This window comes from Ictidomys tridecemlineatus, chromosome X (assembly GCF_052094955.1).
Source record: "Ictidomys tridecemlineatus isolate mIctTri1 chromosome X, mIctTri1.hap1, whole genome shotgun sequence".
NCBI lineage: Eukaryota > Metazoa > Chordata > Mammalia > Rodentia > Sciuridae > Ictidomys > Ictidomys tridecemlineatus.
In genome coordinates, this window is record NC_135493.1 from 107,094,300 (window position 1) to 107,107,353 (window position 13,054).

Here is a 13,054-nt window from a genome sequence, read left to right on the forward strand (position 1 = left end):
CTTTATTCTATACATCTCCCTATTTTCCAAAATAAGCTTTTAAAACCCTAATTTAATAAATTGTCCCTGAGATATAGATCAACTCTAAAAACAAAGTTTTAAATATTGCTACTAACAGATTGACAGTACTAAAACTGTTCTGGACCAACAGGACCTTCCTCTTCTCCTCCTCTCAAACTAGCAACCCCAGCAGTTGCTACTTCTACTTAGCATCTGTCAAAACTAGTATAAGGGCTTTTAATCCACAAATACTTGCATGTCTATGCAAATTTATTCCAGATGAGGGCAGCCAGCAGCTACTTCTAATACTTCTTTTCTCTGTTATTATGCTACCCACCTCAGCTATAACTAACTATTTGACTTTACATTTGCCAAATGATGCTAGAAACATCTGTTGACTGAATTTCCCTAAAAATAGCTCTGGATGTCTAACCTTGGTCAACCCTATTCCAAAAAGTCAGTGACTAATTGCTCTACTAATTGCCATAATGTGTTCCCTTCCCTTCCCCCCCCCATCATTTCAAGACAAATTACCCTTCCTTTGCTTTTTAATGTGGTTCTTTGAATCATTTTCAACTAACTTTTAAAATCCTTTTAATCATTGTTGATATTCATTTGAATGATAATCTTATCTCCTCTTTTGGGTCTTCTTTTTTTCTCTTCTTTTTGTAGTACTGGGGATTGAACCCAGAGGTTTGTGCATGCTAAGCAAGTGTTATGCCACTGAGCTATATCCCCAACACTTATTTATTTTTCTTGAGACAGGACATAGCTAAAATGGGATACAGTCATATGCCACCACACCCACAGGATATTTCTTAATACTTTCATTAAATGAATGCAAATATGAAAGAAGACACAAGCTGAACAGTTTCCCACTTCTGATAACTCCTTACAAATAGTTATGCCTTATTTTTCTTTGAGAAATTATATCACGTGGTAATTAATTCAAAACCATCCTCATTTTCTCTGGTTCGTATTTTTACTAAAATAGTCTTGAGTTAACATCTCTCCCATCCAACCTTAAAATCTATCAAAATATTTGCAAGTTATTATTAATATAATAAGAGTTATATTCCTCTGAATTTTTCTTATAACCATTCCTTTGGAAGAATTATTAGAAGAGATTTTTCATTTCCATCCTTTTAATGGTGCATATGTTTTGGTTTTCTTTAAACACAGTCATGTCTAAAAGCTACAGCACATTAAAATACTGAAACAGAGTGAGCCAAAAAATAGCAAAGGAAGGGCAAAAAAGAAATCACATCTGCTTTTCAGCTCTGCAAACAAATTCACTGAACTTCACAAAGCATGGCTTTAAGCAGATAAGGATTAAAGGTTTTTGTTTGTATTTGTTACAAGACAGGGTACTGACTACTATAATTAATGTCAGCGTCAAAAAAAACATAGAAAGTTATTTGAAAGATTGATTCAGCATTTTGTTTTTATGTATCCAGTGAGAAAAACAACCTGTGAGATTAGTTCATGCAGAAAGAAACAAATGACCTAGATTATTATAAAGGGAATATTTAAGAGGTAAAATCACAAGAATGCTGATGAAAAAAACCTGGAAAAAGAAAAAGATGAAATAATCTAGAGATGGAGAAAAATGGAGACACAGAAAGTAACAGAGGTGGTGAAAAGGAGAAGAAAAAGGGGGAAAAGAGGTGAAAAAAGAAACAATCATGGAGGATTTAAAAGAGTATTCTTGGAACCACTATGGAAATCAGTCCTACTCACCAGAGAAATTTGCTGTAAAATTCCTTTGAAAAAAAGTTATTATTAACATGATAGGAATTATATTCCTGATTTTTTTCTTGTCACCATTCCTTTAGAATAGAGACCAAATTAAACTCCACCACATTTGGAATGTACATGATTGGGTGAGGGGAAACTGAGAGACACCACGCGGAAGCAGACAAAGTTGGGGAAAGAGAAAGAAAAATTAAGACAGATACAGATCACAAAGTCTATTACATAATTCCACTTCTCATAAATTTAATCAGCTTAGGATGTGTGGATGTTTAAAGGGTTTATTTCATTAAAATAATCATTAGCACTGTAACCTTGAGTAAGTTGCTTAAATTGTTGAGCTTCAATGTCCTCAACTATAAAATGGGGATTATAATGACATCTGTCTTGGAGTTTCTGTGAGGATTAAATTAGCTAACATGTAAAGAACCCATAACATGGCCTTACATCCTGAGTACTTATAAGTATTAGCTAAAATTAGTAGTAAAGTTAGAAATAGTAATATTAGCATTAATGAAGAGAAGGGTAAACCAGTGCACAAAACTTATTAATATTCTTCCCACAAAATGGAGGGAGTGTAAAGGGAAAATCATCCAAGACTTGTCTTCATAAGATAAAAATTTGAGTTTGAATTTCTTAGGCTATGAATGTGTGACCTGTTAATTTAATTTTCATAAGCTTGGCTTTCCTCTGACAGAGATGATCAGGATGCATTGGTTTATTGGGATACTGGTTTTGAGTTTGGTGTATTTTATTTATATAAAAATGTTTACTCACAGTAATCTTCAGTGATGGCTTTTATCTGTGATTTAAGTTGTCCTGGAATGCAATGTGTAGAACATGTATCACTAAAGAAAGCACTGGATGCTAATACTCAACCCTTATCCATGTGGGTTCACCCAAATTATAGGATGTGATAGTTTAACGCATTCCTCTATGGTCATTCCATGTTGAAGAAGATCATGCCTAAAAAAGGTATGAAGAAAATTGAGACAATCCCACCCAAGGTCAAGGCTTTTCAAAAACTATCACCTCATGCTCCACATTCTCTTATATTTGTCTACTTCTCACGCCACCTTGTAGTGAACTCATTATAAAAGGCTGAACAACTTTTTAGAAGAGTTACTAATCGAATATATTTGCTAAGTATATTACATAAATCAGATGTGATTTGAAACACAATTGTTTTGGGGTTTTCAGAGTTTCCCATTTTAAGTTGCCTGGTTGTACATGCCAACCTCTTTTGTCCATTCATTACTCTCTCTGAGGCTATGGAATGTGTTCTGTATCTTAGGAGTTTCCATTGTAGTGTTATAAGTTGCTTGTTAAGGAGGGGAGAAAACTAAATGAATCATTTGGGTTGGCTTGCATAGAACACTGATATTAAAAAGTTCATTTTTTGAGATAAAAAAGGAAATGACTAGACTGAAATTACACCATCAATGTGAAACTGCAACTGGACAATAATTTTTAGTAAGAGCAGCATATTTTATTGATGAAAGTCAGCAGTACCAAAGCCATGGAAAGAAATTTAAAATGAAATGTTGAAAAATAAGAGAACAATCTATCAATCTACAACCTAGAGAAGCATTAGAGATTTGACAAATATGACAATCATTGGCTGGTAGGCCAGCCGTTATCTAACTATATATAATTTCCAGATTTAATTGTATCTGATTCATACACATTACATCAACAAAGATATAAAGTGGTTTTTATAATACATATTTTCCATTGCACTTAAGTTGAGAAACTAAATTTTAATGAGAATATACAAAGCTATGACTAGAAATGAATATTATGGTCCATATTTTCCTGAATTGTTTCCAAATAAGTAATACTATTAAGTTTTTATTAAATTATAAAACTTTTAATATTATCACCCTAAATTATATTCCCTGTAACTTCATATATTTTTCCTTGATAAATATTGTACATTGCAATTTACCACGAATTGTTCCTTAATGTTTCACTTTGTATTAATTCATTTTTTTATTCACTACTTCAAAGTATGAGGATTCATTCTTTCATTCAATAAGTATATATTGATATATAATTTAGATCAGTTTCCATGAACCTTTATACATTAGACATCTTAGCTTTCTTCATGTTCCTTGCTTGACAAAGTCTGAAATTGGCTTCAGAATTTCTTAAAATTCTAAAGCATAATAAAATAGAAAAACACTTTATGAACTCACTGTATACCTTCAAGATAATAAATATTAAGGAATATATTCAACTGTCAGTAAATTCTGGATAATAATTACAGAGTACAATGATAGCTTCTCATTCATTAATGTAAAAAAATATCTCTTGGAGAATAAAAATCATGTCTGGGGCAAAGAAAATAGCACACAAAATTCTGTTCCTGAAACATACTTTTTCTTTGACACCATAGCTGGGATTAATTGTGCATGATTTGCTTTCTTATTTAACAAAATGTTGATTCCAGTAAAAAAGTGGTTCATTCTATCATCTGTTTCTCAGCATAATTATTTCACAGGTGACAAAGAGTTGCTCAGATTATTAATACAGTGGTTTATTATCACTTTTCAATGGGGGAGATTCTGCCATATTAAAAGAGAAATGAAACTATTTTCCCAATTAGTAGTACCAGATTGTATATGTGTGTGTTTGTGTGTTTATACATACATATATATAATCTGCCAATATAGACTTGCTAAATATTTTCTCAAACTCTGATGCTACTCATTTTTAAATATCTTTATTTTTCTTTAAATGCATATATATGCATATATATAAAAATTTTATAAATAAGAGAATAAATGAGAAATATGTTATATCACCAAGAGAGCTGAACAAATGCACATGTCTAATGCTGAGCAACTCTAAGTGTATGTAGCATTGAATATGGCCTAGAAGCATCAATTTTTGGTCTGAAGGATCACAACTTGCTATGTAATAGATCTATCAGCAAGAATATTAGCTTTATACCTGAGAAAATAATAGCTTTAAATACAGGAAATTTTGTAGGCTAAGTGGTAGGAACTGCAAAGAACAATGAAGGATTAAAGGACAGGTATTTCCTTAAAGGAGAAGAAGAGATGATATAGCAATAAGATTAAATGAGATATGGAAATATCAAGAGTTGTGACCAAGAATAAAATATCGGAATTTAACACATTGGAATGGAAAAGGAGAACAAAAAAAAAATACTGAGAGATGTCTCTTAAATAGGTTTTGTTTAGTGTTTCAAGGCACAATGAATTAAACAAAAGATCTAGAGAAACTACCACATGCAAACTTTCTATAAAATAGTACATAGAGATGACTCCCTGAGGTTGTCAGAAGTATCACTGTGGACAGAGGACCAGCAGGATCAGGGAATAGTGAGATAGTAAGTCAAGAGAGAGCTCCACTAATCTTAAGATTGGAGACTAAATTGATTATTCAACAGGTTTTTTAAAAATATTTTTTAGTTGTCAGCGGACCTTTATTTTATTTATTGATATGTGGTGCTGAGAATGGAACCCACCGCCTCACACATGCTACACAAGTGCTCTGCCACTGAGCCACAACCTTAGCCCCTATTCAACAGTTGTGTAACACACCAGACCTATAAACACTTTACCATTATTTTCACCATCCTTCATTCATTTCATATCATGTACATTCTTGCTCATATGATACTATAGTGCACATCATTATATTTGCTCTCTTTTCACTATCCTTGATCTCTATGTTTTTTTAATTTTTATTTCATTTAAATATCTTAACTGTGACAAAACCCCATCTTCTGTTTACACTATGCCATATCTTTGAAATTTAATTTATCTGAGAAGAGTTAACTTTATTAAATACGTAAATTTTAAATTTATGACTATAAACCTCAGATGAGTTATCAGATATGCTTCATAATTGGAATATATTTCCATAGACAATTTACTCTTCAGGTCTCTGAAATGCTATTTCATAATTTTTCTCTTTTCTTGTATAATTGTGAAATAAAAGCCATAAGATGAGGGAAAAAATAATATTAGTCTTCTTTCCAATGCAACTCATAAAATGTCAATTATGTTTTATATTCTTTTTACAGGATTTGAATTATGAAAAATTATATTGTTCTTTATCAAAAATTGTATAAGAAAATTATAGAAAAGAGAATAAAAATCACAGAGTGAACTTTCTGAAAAATGACTAAAGGACCTCTCTTAGCTCATTGTCATAGAACCACTTTTTAGTAAGATTTAACTGAAATTGGAATCTAAATTTTACTTAAATTCAAAAGAAAAGTTATTTAAAGAAACAATTACTGGATGTTTTCTAATGCCACGTATTACTCTTAGTACCACACAGACACAGACATGCATACACATCATATTGCAACTTTTGGAAAAATATTATGCTCTAGGAAATTAACTTCCAGCCATTCTAATATTCTTTTATTTTAAAATTTTATAATAGACACAAAAAATGAAGCTCAGACTCATCAAATAATTTCTCCAAGGACACACAGTTTAGAAGTGACAAAAACTGAGTTGAAATGCAGGTCTAACTCCAATTCTTTAGTTCCTTCCAGAACATGCTGTTCTTACAAACTTCTCTAATAGTTATAGACTAAAAAGTTCCCCCTCAAATTGCTTGATTAGTTTATATTCCCTTTTTAATTTTAGCAATATCATTAATTGTCCTCCCTTTCCTTTCCTAAATCTCTGCCTGACAAAAATCCTTTATCATGATGGAGAACAGAAAATAATTTTTTAAAATATTTATAAAGCAACTACTCTTTGCTCAGCACTGTGTTGGGAGTTCATGAGAGAGTAAATCCTGACCCCATGATTCATGGATCCCAGTAGGGAAAATGGTGAAAGCAGAAACAAATGCACAGTAAATATATATCTATTAACCTCTAATTAATATACTAATTAACTTCTATGTTAAAAACTGTGATAAGTACTTTGCATGTAAAATCATTTTTAACAACATCCTTATAGGACAGAAACATGAGGTAACCACTGTTGAGAAAGTTATCTCGAAGAAAACAGTTTGCAAAGGGTAGAACTCATATTTAAAGTCATGCTTTTAAAGGAAGCCTAAATTAAATGATTGTCTTCTTTTCCATATTAGAAAATACCCACCCACTGCCATACATACAGACACATAATATAAGTAAATTTGAAAATATCCTTAGGATGGAGTTGATATATTCAAATGTCCATTTTAATATTTGATTTATTATTATTATAGTAATGCATAGACGATGAAAATCACCAATTTTATAAACTATTAATTAAGAAAGATAGCATTATTTTTCTGTTGTCATGTTTTGGGAAGAATTTTTATTGCTACATTTTGATATTAACACCTTACCTTCACTGGAGCTAGAGTTCAGGCATCTAATGAAGCTTACTGAACACCTTGCTTTAAATGAAAAAAATTGCTTAATCCATGGTACCTTTACATTCCAACAATAATGCTGTCACTGGAAATTGTATGACAACCCACAAGCACCAATTCTTATAACAATATGAATGTTATTTTCTTTGTATTTTTCCTATAAATGGGTATTTGTGGATATATAGAAAAGGGTTGATAATTTATAGTGTTCCTTAAAAGGCTTATCTATAATTTAAATATCTGCATTTATAAAGTTATGAAATAAGGAAGACGCTTGAAAAGAACACATTAGTAGAAAGTAGTCTTAGGACACAGTGCACAGAAAAACCCATAGCCTTCTATGCTGCAAAAAGTAGAACTAAAAGAAATAATATAAATTAACTCATCATCTAATCAGAAAAGTAATAAAAAGAAGAAAAGGTACACCAAATGAGAGTAGGAAGAACAATAATCAATATAAAATCAAAATTTAATGAGTTTGAAAACAGAAAGGCCCTGAAATAAGCAAACTTTTGTTTAAAGTCTGCAAAACATGTCAACCATTAGCTAACCTAATCAATACATAAAATATGCAAAATAAGAAATGGGATGGGACTGTCACATATGACTGAAAAGAACCAATAAAAAAAGAAAAAAAAAGAAATGAAATGGCATGGGTAAAATAACCACTGAAAGATTGAATTTTAAAAATTGTGATGAATGTCTTTCATTTGCTCCTATCTACCCCTTTTCCCTGCTGTGTGCCCTGGGAAGGCTGACTGAAAGAATTTGCAAAGGTCATTATCCTCTGAATTCTATTTTGGTTTGTCTAAATTGAATGGCTGAGAATGATAAGAAAGTAAAATTGGAGTATAAATCTCTCTTTTCCCAGAGAACCCTCCCACCGGGCTACTTTGATCTGGCAGCACTCCTCTCCAAAAGCCACAGCTCCTGCCAAGTGGCCCTCACTACAGAACCACCCTTTCTTGGATCTAGTAATCACTTCTTCCCTTTGACCCTTCCTTAGGTTAGTACTGGCTCCCCAATACTACAAGTGCAGGATTTCTCTTTGGTTTCATTAATCATTCTCCATACTTTGTACATTGTCCTTTTATTTAACTTTCCTCAAAATGCCCAGGTTAAATATGTTATCTGTTTCTTTCAAGGATTTTGACTGATAGAAAAATCAAAAGATATTTATCACAAATATATCTTTAAAACATGAGTAAAAATGGTTAATCTTTTAAGAAATATAATTTACCAAAATTGATCCTAAAAGAAAACAAAAGTTTAAATAGACCATGTGTATAGAAGAAATAGAAAAATTTATCAAATAACTTCAGCCACCAAAAAAAAAAAAAAAACAAATGCCAGGGCAGGCACAAGGGAATGAAGAGCCAACCCATCACAGGCTAAATTGTTCCAAAAACACATAACTGTTTCAGAGCTCAGGAAACAAAGAGAAATTTATAAAACATTTTTATGAAGTCAATATAACATTGATATGAAAACTTGATTAAGAAACAAACACATAGGCTTGGAGTTGTGGCTCAGTGGTCACTTGCCTAGCATGTGTGAGGCATTGGGTTTGATTTTTAGCACCACATATAAAAAAAATAAAGATCCATTGGCAATTTAAAAAAATATTAAAAAACGAAACAAACACATAGACCAGTCTCACTTATAAATGTCAATACAAAAATTCCAAGTAAAATACCAAACAGAATTCATCAACACATTACCAAAATAGTATGCATCATGACCAAGTGAGGCTTATTGATAAAGTGTAAGTATACTTCACTATTAAGTACCTCATTAAAAGAGAATATTTCACTAATAGGGCTAAAAACAAAGACCATATGATAAACTTCTTAGATGCTGAAAAGAAACTCAACAATATGATTTTCTACATTCATTTCTGATTATAATGAAAACCCAATAAAATAAGAATTAATTTATTTTTCTAAACATGAGTACAAACACAGAGGCACCCCAAAAAGCCAGAATTTTTCTTAATAAAGAAATATACTGAGCATCAGTTCTATTAAGAAGCAAAGATGCCCACATTCCTTTTTACTCTTTAATGCTTTATTTGAGACTTTGTAAAAAAAAAAAAAAAAGAGAAATCAATTAGAATAATGTAGGTACAAAAGAAAAATTCAAATGTTCTCTGTAGATAATAAAATACTATAATTGGCAGTTCAACAGGAAATCCATTACAAACAATAATTAAATGAGTTATCAAGATGTTAAATTAATATATAAAAATAAATAGACTTCATCTATACACACAATAACCTATTGGAAGATATAATGCAAGATCATATCTAATAATAATAGTAACAACAAAGATAAAATTGCTGGAAATTAAAGAAATGTTGGCAATCTCTTTGTGTAAAACATTAAACTGTTGAAAAATATGTACAGATTTAAACAATAGAAAGATACCAGATCATAAAATGTCAGTTACCCTTAATTTATAAGTTTATTTTATGTCCATAGTAATAGAAAAATTATTTGAATGCTGAATAAGTTGATAATAAAATTCACATGCTCCAAGCCCTGCCTCCCCCACAAAAAACTAAGAAAGAACAACTAGGTAAACAATTAAGAATAATAATCATGGGGAGAGGAGGGAAGATTTCTACCACTACCAAATATTAAAATGTATTTTACAGATTTATATTTAAAATAATGTGGAATGAAGGAATCAAAATTAAAACATGTAATGTTCCAAAACAGATCCAGTGTTATAGAAAAATTAGTGGGATTTCAAATTACAGGGTAAAAGATGGATTTTTTCAATAAATAATGCCAGTATAACTAGATAGACTTTTGTGGAAAAGATAAAATTCGATCAAAATTTGCACCATGAACCTGAATAAATACCAAAGGATCAGAGGTATAAATGTAAATAACAAAATAATACAAAACTAGAAGAAAGTGTAGATATGTTTCATAATAAATTGGGAATGAGGAAAGATAATCTAATTATGATACAAAATCCAGAAACAATAAATGGGATTGAAAATTCAAGTATATAAAAATAAAAATATGATTTCTTGAAAAAAATATTAAAATTTCAAAATAAATTACAAAGTAATAAAAATAGTTTCACATATCAGAAAGAGGTCATCCTCAATATAAAATTTAAAACCAAGATGAAAAGTATGGGGGCAGGGAGCCAAGATGGTGGAGTGAAACTAGGTAGCTAATCTCCATTTCTTCACAGTATAGAATCAAAGCAGTGAGAGTATAGCTGATCAGAGAGGCAGGTGATGAGGGAATGACACAATATTGAATAGTCAGAGACTCAGAAGGATTCAGAAATTCTGGTTATGGGAAAAGAAATCAGGAAAGATTTCTGACCAGAAGGATCAGGGAGGTGGGATAACAGAGAAAGAAGGAGAGACAAAGCTGACAAGCTTACTTTGGGAACAATGGTAGAAAACAAAGTCGGACCAAGGTGGTAAGCCAGGGTAGGAGCAACAAAACCACTTACTGAGAAGTATATAGTTGACTTCAAATTGCTGGCAGAAAGCTGTGCTGGAATCCATTTTGTAGAGACCATTCCTAAGTTCACATCCTTAGAAGGAATTAAATCTATACACCTTCATCCCACCTACAGACAGCAGCAAATACTATCATAGGGAATGCTCTTGCCATGGGCTGCCCAAGTAATTTGTGCAGTGGAATCACTGCTAGCTAAAGACTGCTAAAATCTCCTATCCCACTACCACCAAGGGGAGTTAGGTGGCACTAAACAGAGTAAGCCACTTTCAGAGAATCCTGCACCTGTAGCAAGTGCCTCAGCTACTGGGCACAATTGTGCCAGTCTCATCAAACTGCAGAAGGCAGAAGCCCACCCCACATACCCTAGCAATGCCCAGTATACAACAGAGGTGACCAGAAGCACAACCCAAAGTCACCCAATGTACTGAGCAAACTCAGACACAGATGGGCCTGCCATCATACATGCCCCTGCAGCCAGAAGAGGCCACACAAGCCCAAGCTGCTAGCAGAAGCCACCCATGTCTAGTAGCACTGCGCATGCCACACAGGCAACCAACAGATAAGTGCCCCGCAGATACCAGCCACAAGTGAGTTGCCCATATGCAGACACTTAGATGGAGGCAGCCATAGTTTATCCCAGAATCAGAACCTCTAAACCACCATATCTGTGCCACAGCCACCATGCCTCATACACCCCAAAATCTACATAGGCGACCTCACAGCTGTTTTTGACAATTTCATGCACAGGAAGCATTCTACTGGTGGGCACACTGGCTGCTAGACCACAGACAATTAGGAGTTGTTTTCTCTGGTATTCCAAAAAGTTATTAGAAGTCCAAACACACCAAAGATACAAAAGAATGGAGAGAGCCTCCTAGACTTGCAACAGAGATAGGATGATGAGGATCCTATGTCCACACCTAGAAAAATGTAAAGGTAAAGCCAAATGTGGGCATTTATCAAACCTCCCCAAATCAGGAAGGCCCAATAAAAAATCTTTCATCTCAAATAACTCAACATGGAAAAACATAAAACTCTCTAATGTCAGTTTTGATTTTCATAAATACTATCTTGCATATAGATTTGATAGATTCCCAGCTATCATTTGATATTGTATTCCTTAATGCAATGCTATATATCTCTTTTACTGTTTCAAAGTATTAATTAGAGTTATTCTCACTATCTTTTTTCTTCTTGATCATTTTTATCCTCTACTCTTTTATCATCTTTTCTTTCTTCTTGCATTATCTATTCTTGTCTCTATCTCCCGTGTTTCTTCTATTTTAGTCTTTTTCCTCTTTGCTTTCCATATCTATTAAATTAGTTACCTATACTTTCTTTAATACCTAATTTATAAGCCTATTATAGAGCATTACTCTCTTTTCCACTGTAATTAGGGGAATTTGGGAGAATATTTTCAGTGTTTTTATTAAGGTTTGTTAGTATGTAAATTTGTTCTGACATTGGCATAGTTACTGGTGATTATTATCTCCTCCGAAAGTGGTATTAGAGACTGAATATAGCAGTGCATTCACTTTGAGTGAGAATTTTGACACATAGATATATGCCCAGCCTGGGGCACATAGTAAAGAGAAAGCTGCTGACAAAATGGTCCTTGTATAACAGTAGACCTTTATATAAAGAATCTAAAAAGATCCTTGTATAACATCTGCCTCCAGCAGGTGCACAGAAATCAACATAGAAATATAAGTAATATGAGAAAACAAAGTAATAAGATACCCTCAAACGTCCATAATGCTATAAAAACTGATTGCATAGACATTAAAGTGGAGGAAATGATGGAAAAATAATTCAAAAAGTAGATTGTTAAAATGATCAGTTAACTAAAAGAGAATCTAAGGAACGAACTAAAGGAGAAAATACAGACTTTGAAAGAGAAATTTCAATAAATAGAGACTGAAAAAGAACCAAACAGAAATATAGGAAATTAAAAAAATTAATCAGATAAAAAAAACTCAGGTGAAATTTTCATAATCTATTAGATTGTGTAGAAAACAGATTTTCAAGCCTTGAAGACAAGTTATATGAACTTTAGCACTCAACAACAATAAATAAAAAATAAGAAAATATGATGAGGATATACAAGAACTCTGGGGTGACATTAAGAGAACAAACAAGAACCACTGGCATCAGGGAAGGAGTAGACATACAAGCTAATGGCATGGATAAACTACTCAATGAAATAATAGTAGAAAAACTTCCAAGCCTTGGAATTGAGATGGATATCCATAACCCCAAATAGACAAGACAAAAAAAAAAAAAAGAACATCTCCACAACCGAATATAATTAAAATACCAATTATACAGAATAAGGATACAATTCTAAAAACCTTAAGAGAGGAAACATCAATTGCTTCTGACTTCTCAACAGAAACCCTCAAAATCCCGACAGGTTTGGAAGGACATGATTCAAGCCCTGGAGGAAAATTAT